The 14486-nt window shown below is 43.2% G+C and overlaps 1 long non-coding RNA gene across 1 annotated transcript in view; it reads right to left on the minus strand.

Annotated features, from left to right (window-relative positions):
* Positions 1 to 11738: 11738 nt before the first annotated feature.
* Positions 11739 to 14486, minus strand: part of LOC118109968 — a 33864-nt gene continuing 31116 nt past the window's right edge. The window contains exon 2 of the long non-coding RNA XR_004696880.2: positions 11739 to 12188. This is a non-coding gene — a long non-coding RNA (uncharacterized LOC118109968). The remainder of the gene's footprint in view (positions 12189 to 14486) is intronic.

A 14486-nucleotide genomic window follows, 5' to 3' on the forward strand; every position in this document is an offset into this window, starting at 1 on the left:
AACTTCCCCTCGTCGCACCGTGAAGGACACGATGCTGACCAATCGATCGTCGATAACCTCCGTGTTGACGCGACGTGAGCGACTCCACGTGTTTGTCTCCGTTCGAGTTTCTCGTGATCCCCCCCCCTTCCCCTCCTCCTCCTCCCCGGGATGCGTGTGCGGCGGCTGCACTGCGGGGACCGGGGGGAGAGCGGAGAGGAGACGATGGTCTTTGTCTGATACGAACATATGAACATCAGCCATGTCTGAGCCTCCTTCTCCGGCTTCCGCCTCTCTGCCCCCACGTGGGACCACGCTGCGGCTTTAAGGCGCCTCGTCCAATGGCGGCGCGCCGCACTTACTCGCCGGCCTCCCATTGGCCCCGGCGCGTCGGGCCTGTCATTCACGCGGCGGCGTTGTCAATCAATACCACGCGGGGTCAAGCGCTGACAAATGCCTGTGCTCCTCGGTGCTCCTCCGCTGCTCCACCGCGCCAGAGCCGGGGATGGCTGCTTCATTAGCTGCGAATGGCTTTTCTCTGCAGCTCAAACAATCTGTTACCACCGCGTGGTAATGAGAGCCTACATTAAACAAAGGGAGAAAGGAAGCAGGCAAACAGACGCACCACTACAACCTGGTGTTTCCTTTACATACGGACCCGAGCAGCGGCAACACACCAGAAAGACCCTGTCTCCTAACACACGTGTTCCAACACCTCTACACACTCTGCGGCTCCAGCAGTGAAACACGGACCTGGCTTTAATGCTGTTGTAACCGTGGTTACGCTGCACATCATGTTTTGGGTTTAATATAACTAAATATATGTTCATTTCATTTTCATAAATATAAATTTCCTATTGTATACTGTTATGAATATACCCATGTATATACAGTTAGTTAGAAAGGAAGAAAGGAAGCAGGCAAACACTTCAAACATCAGTTTCCTTTATATGGACCTAAACAATGACAACACATGAGAAAGATCCTGTCTCCTAATCGACCAACATTAAAACATGGACCTGACATTAATGCTGTTGTAACCGTGGTTACAGTGCACATCACATTTTGGGTATAACATACCCAAATATATGTTCATTTCATATTTATATATATTCATTTCATATTGTGTACTATTTTAATATCTCCTACTATAGTGGACAAATACAGTGGTCCTATACACATCCTTGTGCAATCATCCTTCGCCACTGCACTTTACTCAAGTACATTTCTCTACAATCAGTTTTTCCGTCTCTAGTGAAAGCTTTATATTATGTACATATTCCCTGTATTTTTAGTTTATATTATTTTGTCTGCCTCATTCCGACTACCTGCTGCTGTCACAGGTGAATTTCCCTGGTGTGGGATCAATGAAGTTTACTCTAATCTTTAATCACTAAAATTATTGTGCAAATGCCATGTTTTTGATTGAGCTGTGTAGTTCACAGTGTAAATCATGTATTTCACTAGGAATAATTCCACAGCATTGTTGTGCGCTTGCAGAAAGAAGTTTACTGTTAAATACGTCATTGTTTCATTATCACAGAGCACTTTAATTCGTATTTCATTGATATACTTTAATGTGTAACATGTCCCCCGAGGAGTTAATCGGTTCCTACCTGCCAGTGTTTTAGGTATAGGACAGGGAAGAGTGCAACATGGTAGAACAGCCTCGTGCTAGAGTAGCGTGAGAGGCCTTAAAAATAACAAGTACATGTACTTTATCGTGGAGACAACAAAAGCCCTTTGAATCACTGCTGTTTGATACCCTGTGAAATAAAAGAAAAGCAGCATCAGATGGCTAAAAATGGGCGAATAATTATATTATCTCCACTTGATATAAATCACACATTCAAAGATGCTACATTAGAGAGAGAGGAGACATGCAAGAGTCTTTACACATGTTTAAAATGTAATCTTATACAAAACCAAACTTAATTATAGCCATGTCCATTAAGCATGATTAAATCAGTGACATAAGTCTGGTCTGTGTAGGGCCTGTAGAGTATAAACAAGCTGACATATACGCATAAATAAGATAATTTATTACATCTTTGTCATAAAAAAGTCATTTTTAAATCATTAACATGATTTAATGCTGCAAACAGGGATCAGTATTTAGCAGGAAGTCATGTGTATCAGTGTGCTACAAAAAGTATAACACTAGGCTTAGTTTAAGGTCAGTTCAAATTCGCTATGGCTCTTTTGGATATAAATCTTTTCAGTATGTAGATGCTTTAAACTGAAACAGCATCATTTTATGGGAAACACATTGTTTCTTTTGCTTTGTAGGCTACGTATGCTTTGTTTAGTGTTGGCATTCCCATGCATATGTTTCATGTTGTATTAAAATCAAGTTATACCCTCTCCTCTTCCTGTTACTATGTTTGTGATTTTCTTTATTATGTGTGGTTTTGTCTTATGATAAAAACAAATACCCAACCAATTATGCGACCTAAATAAGCAGCTCTGTTTCACACGGAGCGTAGCTGCATCTGTTTGGGAATGCTGAGGTCATTTTTGTCATGTTAAGGTCTGAGATTGCCCAGCAGTGGTCTTACTTGTCATTCTTGTCAGCCACCTCAAGGATGTGGGATAACTGTGTTATTTCCAAAAGTGCGGAGGCAGTCTGTGAGAAACTCAAGCACACACAAGAGCTGGCAGGCTAATCTCAGCCAGGCACCCCCTCATGCTTTTCAATGGAGAGTGCTTGGATTAAAGGCAACAAAAGACCAGGCCAAACCCCAGGAGGAGGAGGCCCTCCGCCCACCGAGACCCCCACACTGTTTATTTACACGGAAACCCCAGCCTCAGTGAAACTCCCACCCTCAGGCATTACACACTGGCCTATTTGCAGAGGTGGCTCTAATTCTTGACAGAGCAGGGATTGTCCTCACTCCTGCCACTTTGAACTGAGCAGCATCTTACTTTCCACATTTCTCACATATAGCAAGAAAACAAACATTCCACTTCTTCCAGAGAACAATTACTGTGAGGCCATATTGTCCCAAAGGATCTATCTGCATGCATTTCTTAGGCTGCATCCACACTCACCTACTAAATTTCCATTGGAAAATGCATCAACTCTGCTACGGATGCCAGGCATCCACACTACTGAGGAGTTTTAGAGCCGCTAAAAAAAGTTTGGAAACGCTGCCGTACCCGTTTTAGTTTGCAAACAAAGATGATGTAGACACTCATATCTGCTTGCTGATTGGATCTTTTTGGTCATGACACAGTCTTCACTGATTCTTCCTATCACATGCCCTGAAGAAAACAACTGGCACTGTGTAGAACGAAACATGGATCATCAATTACAAGCATTGTTGACCCCGTTGTTGTGTAGTTAAATTCAACATTTTACAATGACACAACTGCACGTGATATGTGTTTTCAGGTGTATTACTATGGACAGGGATGAAAGCATGATACAGAACCAAAAAGCTTGTGTGGACAAAAATCGTTTTAGATTGAACATGCAGTTTCCAAACTAAAACATAGTATGGATGTAGCCTTCGGTAAAATTGGCATTGCACTGGGGTGTACTGTTTGAAATCATGGCTTTGCAGTGAGAAAACGAACCAAAGATATGGTGGAAGTATTTATCATGAACCTGCATTTGGGGATCATATGGCCTTGGCTCAGTAATGACTCGGGTATTTGTCTCTCTGGTGCAGCCTCACTTTCCTGTTCATGAAGCAGAAAATGAGGGCCCTGTTACTGCAAAGGCTGAGGTCTTTGTTGCCAATGACTTACACGTCACTGTGCTGGCATGCTGTTTGTATGGAGATGCACAGAGACGCACTGCACATTCACAAACAAACACACACAAACTGTGTATTGCGGGCACGTCATTCACAAGCGGGAGGCAGAAATCCGCAACACAACACACACACAGAAATGCCTAAACACACACACACAGGCACCCACATTCCATGCAACAAAGGACTCACAGTGTGCTGGAAAGATGAATTGCCGGCACTGTGTTATCAGGATGACTCATCAGACAGTAATCAATGAAAACAGGATGAAAGTCCTTATCAAAGGAGAAGAATGCAGACATGAAGTGTGTCTCAAAACAAAAAGAAGAGGAGGCTTTTGACACGTTTGGATGAGGAGGACATGGAGCCAATTGCTACTCAATTAATATTCTAAGTTATCAGCAGTCCATCACTGATAGAAATAAGCACAGCCATTAAAAACAAAACACAAAGCTTAGCCTGTATGTGATTTTGTTTTAAGATCAAGAATTGAGGAAATGCGTGTGTTAATCAAGAGAACACAACTTAAAACATTTACACTAAGAACTGACGTTTTTGTAAAATTAGGTTTTTATTGGGGTTTAAACCGGTAAACAACATGTGCCAGTGGATCAAATATGACACAACATGGAATATAAATCTAAATTAATTACCTAATTAAAAGGTGCAGTGTAGGATATAGGGGATGTACCACGTTCACTTACAGCTGTGAATTATTGTGTATTCCTTAGTCTAGAATGAGGTATTTATGTCGACATCAAAGGAGGTCCTTGTTCATGGAGTCTGCCATGTTGCTCCTCCATGTTTCTACGGCAGCCCACAATAGACAAACCAAACACTGGCTCTAGAGAGGGACTTCATGTTTTTATGTTACCTGCAGGCCACCGTAGTTTCTCCTACATGCTTGGAAAGGGAGGGTGAGGCAAGCAGTATTTAGTTGGTTGTAATAAACAACGTCACTGCTAGATGCCACTATATCCTACACACTTGACTTTGAAATTGAATTCTGATTGGGTACCACTTCTGACACACCCACCAAATGGTAAAACATACCTCATCGTTTCACAATGTTTTGTAGTTCAATCTGCAAACCGTAGAAGAACGCTGTGCGCCATCTTGAGATTGAATGTGTTCCATTTGCTCATTGTTTTTTTGAAGAAAACTCGGTCTTACTGTCCATGTGCAATACTGACGTGATAGCAAATTCAACAGACCTCTCCACACCAGCGGCAGCCATCTGCAAGAGGGAAAAAACATGTGCTAGCTGATTGGTCTGGTTTCCAGGCTAATTACATGTACTATAAGCCCATCTGCCAAGCTCTTTCAAACTCGCTGATGAAATCGACAGCACATTGTAAATAAACACAAAGTTTACATGTCAATTAAAAAGGCTCAGGTTAACAATAAAACTGTCCTTAGCATTAATCGACTGTAAACACATCCATGCTAGAGTAAACATGACGTCCTCAGCGTTCTATTAAAGTTTAGTGATATGAACTTAAACTCAGGATCAATTCATCACATGTCTCTTCATGTTTACAATACACGTCCACACAGTTAAACAATGCTGATACAAAGGTCTAAAATAGAAACTAGAAAACCTCAGAACTTCTGCTCTGTATTCAACCTGTAATACGTGTCACTGCTGAACCACGGCTGTTATACAAACACTCATATCTTCACACAAAATTGTTGTCTTGCTATGTTGCCGTTATTCTGTGGAACTGGAGGTTTTTTCAGACATCTTACACATTCTAGTTTCAGAGGTTGAAGTTGATTATTTTTGTCACGCTCTTCACGCTCCATAATCAAGAATCAGAATGACCACAGTGAGAGTTTCCTCAACATACCTCAGGAAATGCATAGCTGCATGATTTTTGTTTCGATAACAAAGTGCAGATTAAAGCTCGCCTATCTACTGATTTGTTCTTCTCTCTGGAGTTGTGCCACAGTCCAGCTCACAAAAAACTCTGCAAAAGAGTCCGCATTAAAGTGATCAGAGGATCAAGTGGTACCAGTTGATTGAAAAGGCCTTGAGCTGCTCAACAAAGATTTTGTTACTCTGATTCAGTTTGCTAAATGGCTAATGTGATTAAAAAGATTCTTTGGGCCTAAATTCAGTTATGGTTGGTGATTACATTCACATGGCAGGGGAATGACTTCACATGACTGTCTAGAAAAAGAAAATATGTTGTCAAGGTAACAGCCCATGCACGAAAAAGCACAATTGCTCCTGAGGTCAGAGTCTGGGAATTGTTTGGCTGAGAGTCTCAGGGTGAATGTTATATTCACTTACATCAAACGGAGATATACCAGCGAACGGCAGGGCGAAACCTCCACAGCGAGAAGCAGCTTTATAGAAGTGAGCGCTAAGCTGCATTCATCGCAGTGTAATGAATGGTAAACAGAGCCTGTTAACAAGCTGCATAATGACAATGTGAGCTGTGTAGTAGCTCAGAAATCTCCTTATGAGACCGCAGACTTCTGTACTCATATACTGCATTTCACCACTTCTGGCTCACTGAGGAGCATTTCATATTCCCTGGCACACAGTAATATAGCTCCGCTCCTCCATGCCAAATTGACTCCACAAGTGCTCCTATACCTGCTGACCGACACATGATTCCTTCACCCAGCAGCCAGCATTTCTGCTCGCTCTGGAGGGGTACTTGATTCCATTATTAAGTTGAAAAAGAGAGACACAGCGCGGGGATAGTGGAGAGAATGAAAAAAAAGAAAGAAGAAGAAGCTTGACTGAGTAGAGAAGAATAATAGAGAGCTGAGGAAGTTATCAGGGCAGGGGAGAGTGAGGCTGCCGTCTGACAGCAGATCAGAGAGCTCCTCCAGCTGGAACCCCTGCTCATGAGCCCAACCGCCCGGCGGAGCAGAGCCCAGCAGTCGACCGGGATGATGAGCTCCATACTGTAGCCTACAGGATAGGTCAGAGCAGCACCTATACTGCAGCATATATCAACTCCACTTCACTTCACCACTGCTCCTCAAATATTCTAATTATTTATTGAGGCAATGGTGAAAAAGTGCATCTACTACTATGACTATACTGTAGTCAAGTACAATTTTGTTACTTACTTCAGTATATGCACCTTATTCTAGTTTATACTACTCCACTATGTTTGACAGGTTTAATTACATAGTGGACACAGGTCAACAGGTTACATTGAACATATGGATGTCCCTTTGGCTTTTAACCTCTTGTCAATAAGATGTCAGCACTTCTACCGTAGAGTAATTTCTGTTCTGAACTCCTCGGATGATTTCTTGTTAATAACCATTAACCATTTCAGTTGAAGTTATTTAGGTGAAATTTAAGGTTAAGTTATAAAATAAGATTTTTAAGGTTTAAAAAAACCTACTTGACAACATGTAAAGTAGTAAAGACCAGCTCCACTTTGACCAGCTACAACTTTAAAATGCTGATTATGCATATAGAGATTGGTACAAACAGCCAGTCTCTGCATGTGTCCTCATGTAAGGGTTTGAATAGAGGACACTTACCTGTAATGGAGTTTCACATTGTTGTTTTGGCACTTTCACGTAAGTAAAGGATCTGTACTTACTGATAAGTACAACACTAAATTATGTTAGACTACATATTACATAACTGATGCTTTGGCCTTTGAGTAGTAAGTTATTGTTGCATTTGGTTGATATAATTTTAACTACTGTATATACTGTTGATTATCTTTAACAATTTGTTGTATCTTTTAAAGATGTGTAAAGTACCCGAAAATGTCAAGACTAAAGTACAAGTACCTCCAAACTGTACCTAAAATAAAGATACTTAGTTAGGTCCAATCATTGTTCACGTGTCATCAGCTTTCATGTAAGTAAACAGTTTGAGAATCAATATTATATTCACATGACATCATTGTAATTGATTTTTCAGGTGTAAATATTCCTGAATATTGATACGATTGTGTTTTTCTTCCCTAAACAACACAGAAGGGTTAAAGACTTATGGCGACAGAAGCCCTGAGAGAGAAAGCGAGACCAAATCAACAAATTAATGTCTGTCCTATGAGAGGCTAAGCCTCTTATTTTTATTTCAAATGAGGATAGAAATTGACTTCCTTATTAAATCTAATTATTAGCCGGTGCCCTCCAAAAGTCTTCAGAAATCGCCTAGAGCAGCCAGGCTATTAGCATAAACACCACCACTGGCAAGCTTAAAACAAATGGTATATTTAGTCAGTGTTAATGGGATTAAAGTGTGCTGGATTCAGGAGCAGTTCTACTAACATTGAGCATCACATCTTCATTATGGATGCCCTGACTTCATCATTTCCACTCTCTTTGTTTGCATTTCATTCCACTCTGCTGCCTCCCGCTCCTCTCAGTTATTCAACAGATTGTGTTAAATCTTGATCCAAAAATCCTAGACAATCATAAATAATAAAGGATTACACCAATCTCTGAAAAGCTGGTGGCACGCCAGCGGCAACGCACACACAGAGAAGTAATTGTTGGCCATCTGTGCAGCAGACTGGTAAGAGAAAGGGTAAACAAAGAGCACAGCGTACCTGCTGAAGCTACCTCCCATTCCCTGTCTGTGCCTTTAGCCGGGGAACATAAAAAGCTTTGATGATGCTCGCCCCTGCACTGGCTCGCTCCAAAAGATTTTTTGATTAGGGAGGTTTCAGAACCGCAGAGTGACAAGCCGCGCCTGTCAGGAATGTAACTAGGCTTGGGGTTATCTCTCTATCAGCAGCCAAACAGCGCTGTAAAAACTGCACCATGGCAGCCAACAGAGTAAAGATGGAGGATAATTGACCAAGCAAACACACATTTACATGTCATATACACAGCTCTCATGAAAAGAAAGTGAAGTCATGAAAGCTTAGCCTCTGCAGTCTCATAAATCACTCCTCTGTGGGATGAGATTGGATTTACTGGCCCAGTTTTACTTTGAGCTCTGCCAGAACCAGTGCTGGGGCTGCAAACACCTACACAGAGCGTCACACATCCTTATTAGAGAGAATTGATCTTGTTGCTAAAGACTGTGCGGCAGTCGGTCAATGCATTTTGATGTGAGCTGTAAAGTTAATCACGGTATGCTTTAGATTTGTGGGTCAGAGTATAAATCAATGAGATGGATTTCTCACACATGATGGATTTCTGCCATCTCTTCAACACCATGATTGACACCAATTTACTTCCTTATGACTCAGACTCATTTGGTATGAACCGTCACATTTTCTGTTTGGATAATGATCGCCAAATGTTGGATTTTCCATCCTAAACAGACACACAGTCACAGCTGTTTGCACCTTCTACTGGGACACTAAGACAAAAGCCTATATTTGCCTCACAGTCTGTGCAGGGAGTGAAAAATGACCTCACGCCTTGCCATCCATCCTGAGTGGAGGGGCCTCATTATGGTGTGGGATTTATATATGTATATATGGCGACAGATAGATAGAGATAAATAGTGTTGGATTCTGGAGCAGGGAGAAGACAAAAGATAGGGCACAGTCATAATGAGCTGTGTTTATGTGCAGTGTTGCTTGGCCTGTTGACAGCGGTTAATGAAGTTACAGTTAGTGGGGGGATCTGCTGGCACTAATTAAACTCCCTGTCATTAGCAGTGCTGGAAGGAGGAGGCGCTGCAGCAGGAGTGGGAGGAGCGGACACAGGCTGATTCACCCGAGCAGCAGAACAGACACAAACAGGAGCTATACAGTATGTGATGAGGGGGATTAGCTCTATAACTTCATGATATACAGGCAATTCCTGACTTAGCATTTCACTTTCCTATTGAAAGCTGACTAAGGAACAGAGGCTTTATCCTTTTTCAGCAAAAAAGAACAATATTTGAAACCCTAAAGGAAAAAAACAGTAAAATGAGGATATGCCCTGTATATATATATATATATATATATATATATATACATACATATATACATACATGAGGGTTAAACATAGTATACAGTAATTTATTAAGTGTCTAAAGATATAAAGTCAACACACTATGTATTAAACAGCAGCAACAGGAAATATTCTACACCTAACTGAGCCTACAATGTAGATTAGCTGCCGTAGAAGCCACAGCTCAGACATCTGGAAATGTTGCCGTCACTGCTGAACTGTTAGAGAGTGGAGGAGAGCTCGATTGACTGTCACAGAGTCTGAGTGGAGCTCAGTGTGTGTGCCATCTTAACCACAGCTCCATCGTAGCCTGTAATCCAACTCACCACCAAAGCCACCGGTGTTGGCTGCCGGCGCAGACCGAGCCTCTCTGTTTGTTTATGCAGCGCATAGACCCGGCCATTAAAAGTGGGAAGCCTGTCAAAAATAAAAGGAGACTTTTCATGTTTGAGGGCTGCAATTGTGGCTCTTGTGTGATGTTTTTCCTCCACACTGACCCCTTGCTTTGAGGTCGGCAAGCCGCTTAACCCTGGGCTGTGGAGCCCACCGATTGGCTGGGCCAAACAGCATTTTTGAATGTGGTGGCGTTGTGGGTGCCTCTGGCAGAGGCACTGTGGTTGTGACTCTGGCTGTGTAACCAAGACAGCATACACATCATTATAATGGCTCCTCAGGCAAAGAAGCCAAATATCCTTCATAAATGTGCACATCATTTCCCTCATTATATCCTAGTTACCTTTGCTCATGTTTCCTAAACTTCACTACAAGGTGAAGTTAACCATGCAGCGAGTTGAGCTGAGAAAAGACTATGGGTCACACCATTGCCAAAATAATGGTAAAGCAAAATTATAGCACGGAAACACTTAAATAATCTGTGTAAATACCTCTCCACAACACCCCCCATACACAGAAGCTGCTTACAAATGATACAAGCTGTTTAAAATAGCTATCCCCTGCTCACAGACATTCAAATACTGAAGCAGAACAGGGAGAATGTGGAAATTTGCTATGTAGTTAACTTGCGACAGCCACCAATTAGGTTTATGATTCGGGCGCCTTTGGGCCACTGTCGCCAGGCCTCAGTCTCCCTCTGATGTCATTACACAAATCAGCTGCAGTCTGACAGAGCAACAGGGCTGCAGGACACAGGGGGAGAAGGAGAAGGAAAGTTGGCTCGGCTCCTCTCCTCTGATAGCATCAGATAAGCCGGCCTTAGGGCCTCTTATCTCATCTGTGGATCCTGTGTAAATGTAAGTTTTAGTCTGGCAGATTACATCAGCAGAGCCTGCTGGGGACAGAGGCCGGCCGCCGGGGGACCATGATGACTCCCTTCATGCGACAAATGCATCCTCTCCACCCTTCATGGACTAACAAAGCAGGACCGGGCTGTATTGTGGGAGACGGCTCCTCTCAGCCAGTTAAAGTGAGTCCCCAGAGGAACTGGAATTAAAACTGTCAGCTTCCATTTAGTCCAAAACGCTCACCCTATAGCATTTGTTGTCACTGTCAGCTGCACACTGCGTGCACTGATAGTGATATTAGAGGACAGCATGCCTCGCTTTGGATAAATGTCTGTATTACAGCAGTGCGGAGGTGTGTGTGCTGACAGGAAAAGAGCCGACCAGCTGACACGGGACTGGGCCTCCGTGGTCCAGGGGCCACAAAGGTGCCATGTGACTGTGAGAGGTTCATTTTAGGATACATAAACACACCCTCCCTGTTTGTCTAAACATCTCTCTATCCGTCTACTGTACAGCACATTCCAGCCAGACAGACAGGCCACATCTGGGGAGCAAGCGATGGAGGTCCATCCCCCTTCCTTCTCCTCTCCCTGCTCCCAGCGTCTGTCATCCCACCCAGAGAGGGGAAGTGGTGAGGTTGAAGTGGTTGGCCAGACAGGGGCAGCTGTGTGACCACAGACCTCTGAGTGTGTGCATGTGGGAGGGAGGGCGGGATCCATTGGCCTTATTACAGACCCAGCTACATACTGGGCCTCACAAACAGCTGCTCTTCAGCCAGCAGCAGCCTCCGAGCAGCAGCAACAACACTGCAGGATTTGTACTGTGACAGCATTAGAGTGAATGCATGTGTGTTAAAATCAATCAAACGCATATCTACAGTAGTAACCGGTGTTTTAATGCATACTTAACAGCACGGCTGGTTTATTTCTAGATGGAACAAGAAAAATAAACGGTGTCATTTCTGTTTCTTAGACAAATTCAAGACATTAAGTCAGTGAAATGACAAAAACACTCAGATGATACAGATGTTAAGTAACCCGGGCAGTTTTGGGTGGAATGTGTTCTATCACAGACTGCTGCCAACTCTTATCAGCTGAGAGCGACTGTTGCTGACTGCACGGTCAGCTGGATCACAGGACGTAGAGTCTCATAGTGATGATGTCACGGTTTTTTCCTTGGTCCCCAGGGCAGTGATTTATGAGCTAATCTGGGTCTGTCTCCCCAGATTCCAGGTCGCTGTCTCCCTGGGGGGCTGCTAATGGGACAGTGGGATGGAGCCACCATGCAGCAGTAGTCCTCTCAGCTCCCAGGACCGGACATCCATCTTCATGATCACACACACCAAATGAAAAAAAAAAAAGAAATAGAATAATGTTGACTTCATTTTGCGGTGCACACATACACTTGCAGGCATGCACACAAATGCACACAGCCCGATACACACACACGCACAGAAGCAAATACAGAATAAATTAAGTATTGCATATATAACCTTGGCTATTTGCAATTTGTCATGCAACCCAAGAAAGATAATTGAGGCAACCTCCCAGTATGCAAATAGAATGATAATCAGCCTGAGCCACTCTACCAAACACATATGCACAGAAAAAAACTGTTACATTGTTAGCAATTTCTAATAGAGGACACCTATTGACCCATTTTCTCTTGAAAAGCAATTTGTCCCTCCAAAATAAAACTAATAGGTGGCAAGATGAATGGATTAGAGTGGGCTAGACTGGGTGCACCGTGCCACGAGGCACTAAATCACCAGATTATTAGTTTTATGAGCCGAGCCCATGAGAGAATAATTGCTAATGTTCCCGGAGTAACCAAGGGAAATAAAGGTAATGGAGCAATTTATAAATTCTGATTGGTATACATAGGGAACTTCCAGCCCATCTCCTTTGTTATTTTACTGCTCTCGATAAAATACGCCCCAAGCCACACAAACACTCGGGCCGGCTATCAAAATCAATACAATCACACAGAAGTGCGAGTGCTGCCTCTGCTCCTTTGTTATTTTTAGAGCAATGCAGCTTGACTTGCAGTTATAAATCAAAATAATGTAGAAAAGAGGAAGAAAAAAGCACCAACACTTCGTTCCATCTCTTTACTTTATTTAGCCTGTCAGGGAGACATGATGCCTCACCCATACAACAACACACTATGCATAGGGTGTTTCTGATGAGGGAGACAAGCTCTGTCTAAAATCATACTTTGCAAGAGCGTCTGCACAGACGGGAACAAGACAGGCCGCTGACGTGGACAGGTGTTCCGTTTAATCCGCCCAGCACAGATGAATAACCTTCCTTCACTCATCCTATTTTCGCAGCCGCACAACTTTCCATCACACAGAACCAAATCCCTAATTTCCACCTCTTCACAGCTCTCTTGATGTTTAAATTGCAAGTTGCTCAAAGTCCAGAACGTGGTCTGAAATGTTATGCAGATGTCGACCCTTCTCATGTGGTTCATGAAAGCGGAGATTTATCTGGTTAGACAGGCCTCGTTGCTTTGCGGCCGCAGTCTGACTGCGCCTCTTATTCGAGTCGAGCTGGGTGGTCTCAGCATCTCTACATGTCCATTTCTGGGGAGGGTAAACAGTCAACGTATCCTGTAACAATCAACTCCTGTTGTTATGCTTTCAACACACCGCGCAATTATAATTTCATTAAAGTCTCAACTAGACAGTTTTGCTGTTTAACCTACACGTGCAGCCTCTACTGTCATTTGATCCACTGCTGTATTGAATTATACATTGAAGTCAAGGTGAGGTAACAATGCAGCTACATGGAGGCACAGCGTAGCTGTCGTATCGTCTTCTCCGCCCTGAGCTGCTCGTCTGTCGGTGCATCTGTGATAGATTTGCTCGACTGGAGTGTTTGCAGCTGAGCAGAGCTGATGTCGTACCATATGCCGACACAGCACACACGCACACGCACACGCACACACGCACACCTTTCAACAGCAGTGATGACACAAGCTATACTTCCCACCCACTTCTTGTTTTTCTGTGGGGAAACTGTGTTGCTCACTTTGTGTTCTCACTTCCTTGTCTAACAGGTATGAAGTAACACTGTGAACCGTAACGGCACAATCTGTTCAGACATGTTGACTTAAGCTCAAGTCTCCGTTTTGTCAGTTTAACGGTCGTTTCCTAAGGGGGTGAATCAGCGGGGACAAGTCACCGCCGTCCTCACACCAGTGTGTGTACATTTTGGAAAATCCAGACTTACACATATACAGTATATCTGACATTCCATCTGAACTCCTGCAGTCCCACAGAGAGTGTGTTTGTGGGTCAGATCGTTCGTTCGTCAGCACCTCACATTTCCTGTTATGAAATAGCATGACACCCGGCACAACCCGATCTTAACAAACCATGAGGGGGTGTGAAGACTCAACTCTAGTGAATTTTCTCTCCCTCTTGTTTTCATGCTGATACGTTTTCTTCTGGCTTTATAGTACCATTTAAATTGAAACAGGTTTTAAAGTAATTCACCATCAACCTCAAATGTCAATTTAATTCCACACACAGCTTTCAAGAACCACTGACAGCAGGACGCGAGCTCAGACATGGAAATTGATTTTCCAAGGGATTGATTCCACCCCGGATCCTGCG

Source organism: Hippoglossus stenolepis, chromosome 5 (assembly GCF_022539355.2).
Source record: "Hippoglossus stenolepis isolate QCI-W04-F060 chromosome 5, HSTE1.2, whole genome shotgun sequence".
Classification (NCBI taxonomy): domain Eukaryota; kingdom Metazoa; phylum Chordata; class Actinopteri; order Pleuronectiformes; family Pleuronectidae; genus Hippoglossus; species Hippoglossus stenolepis.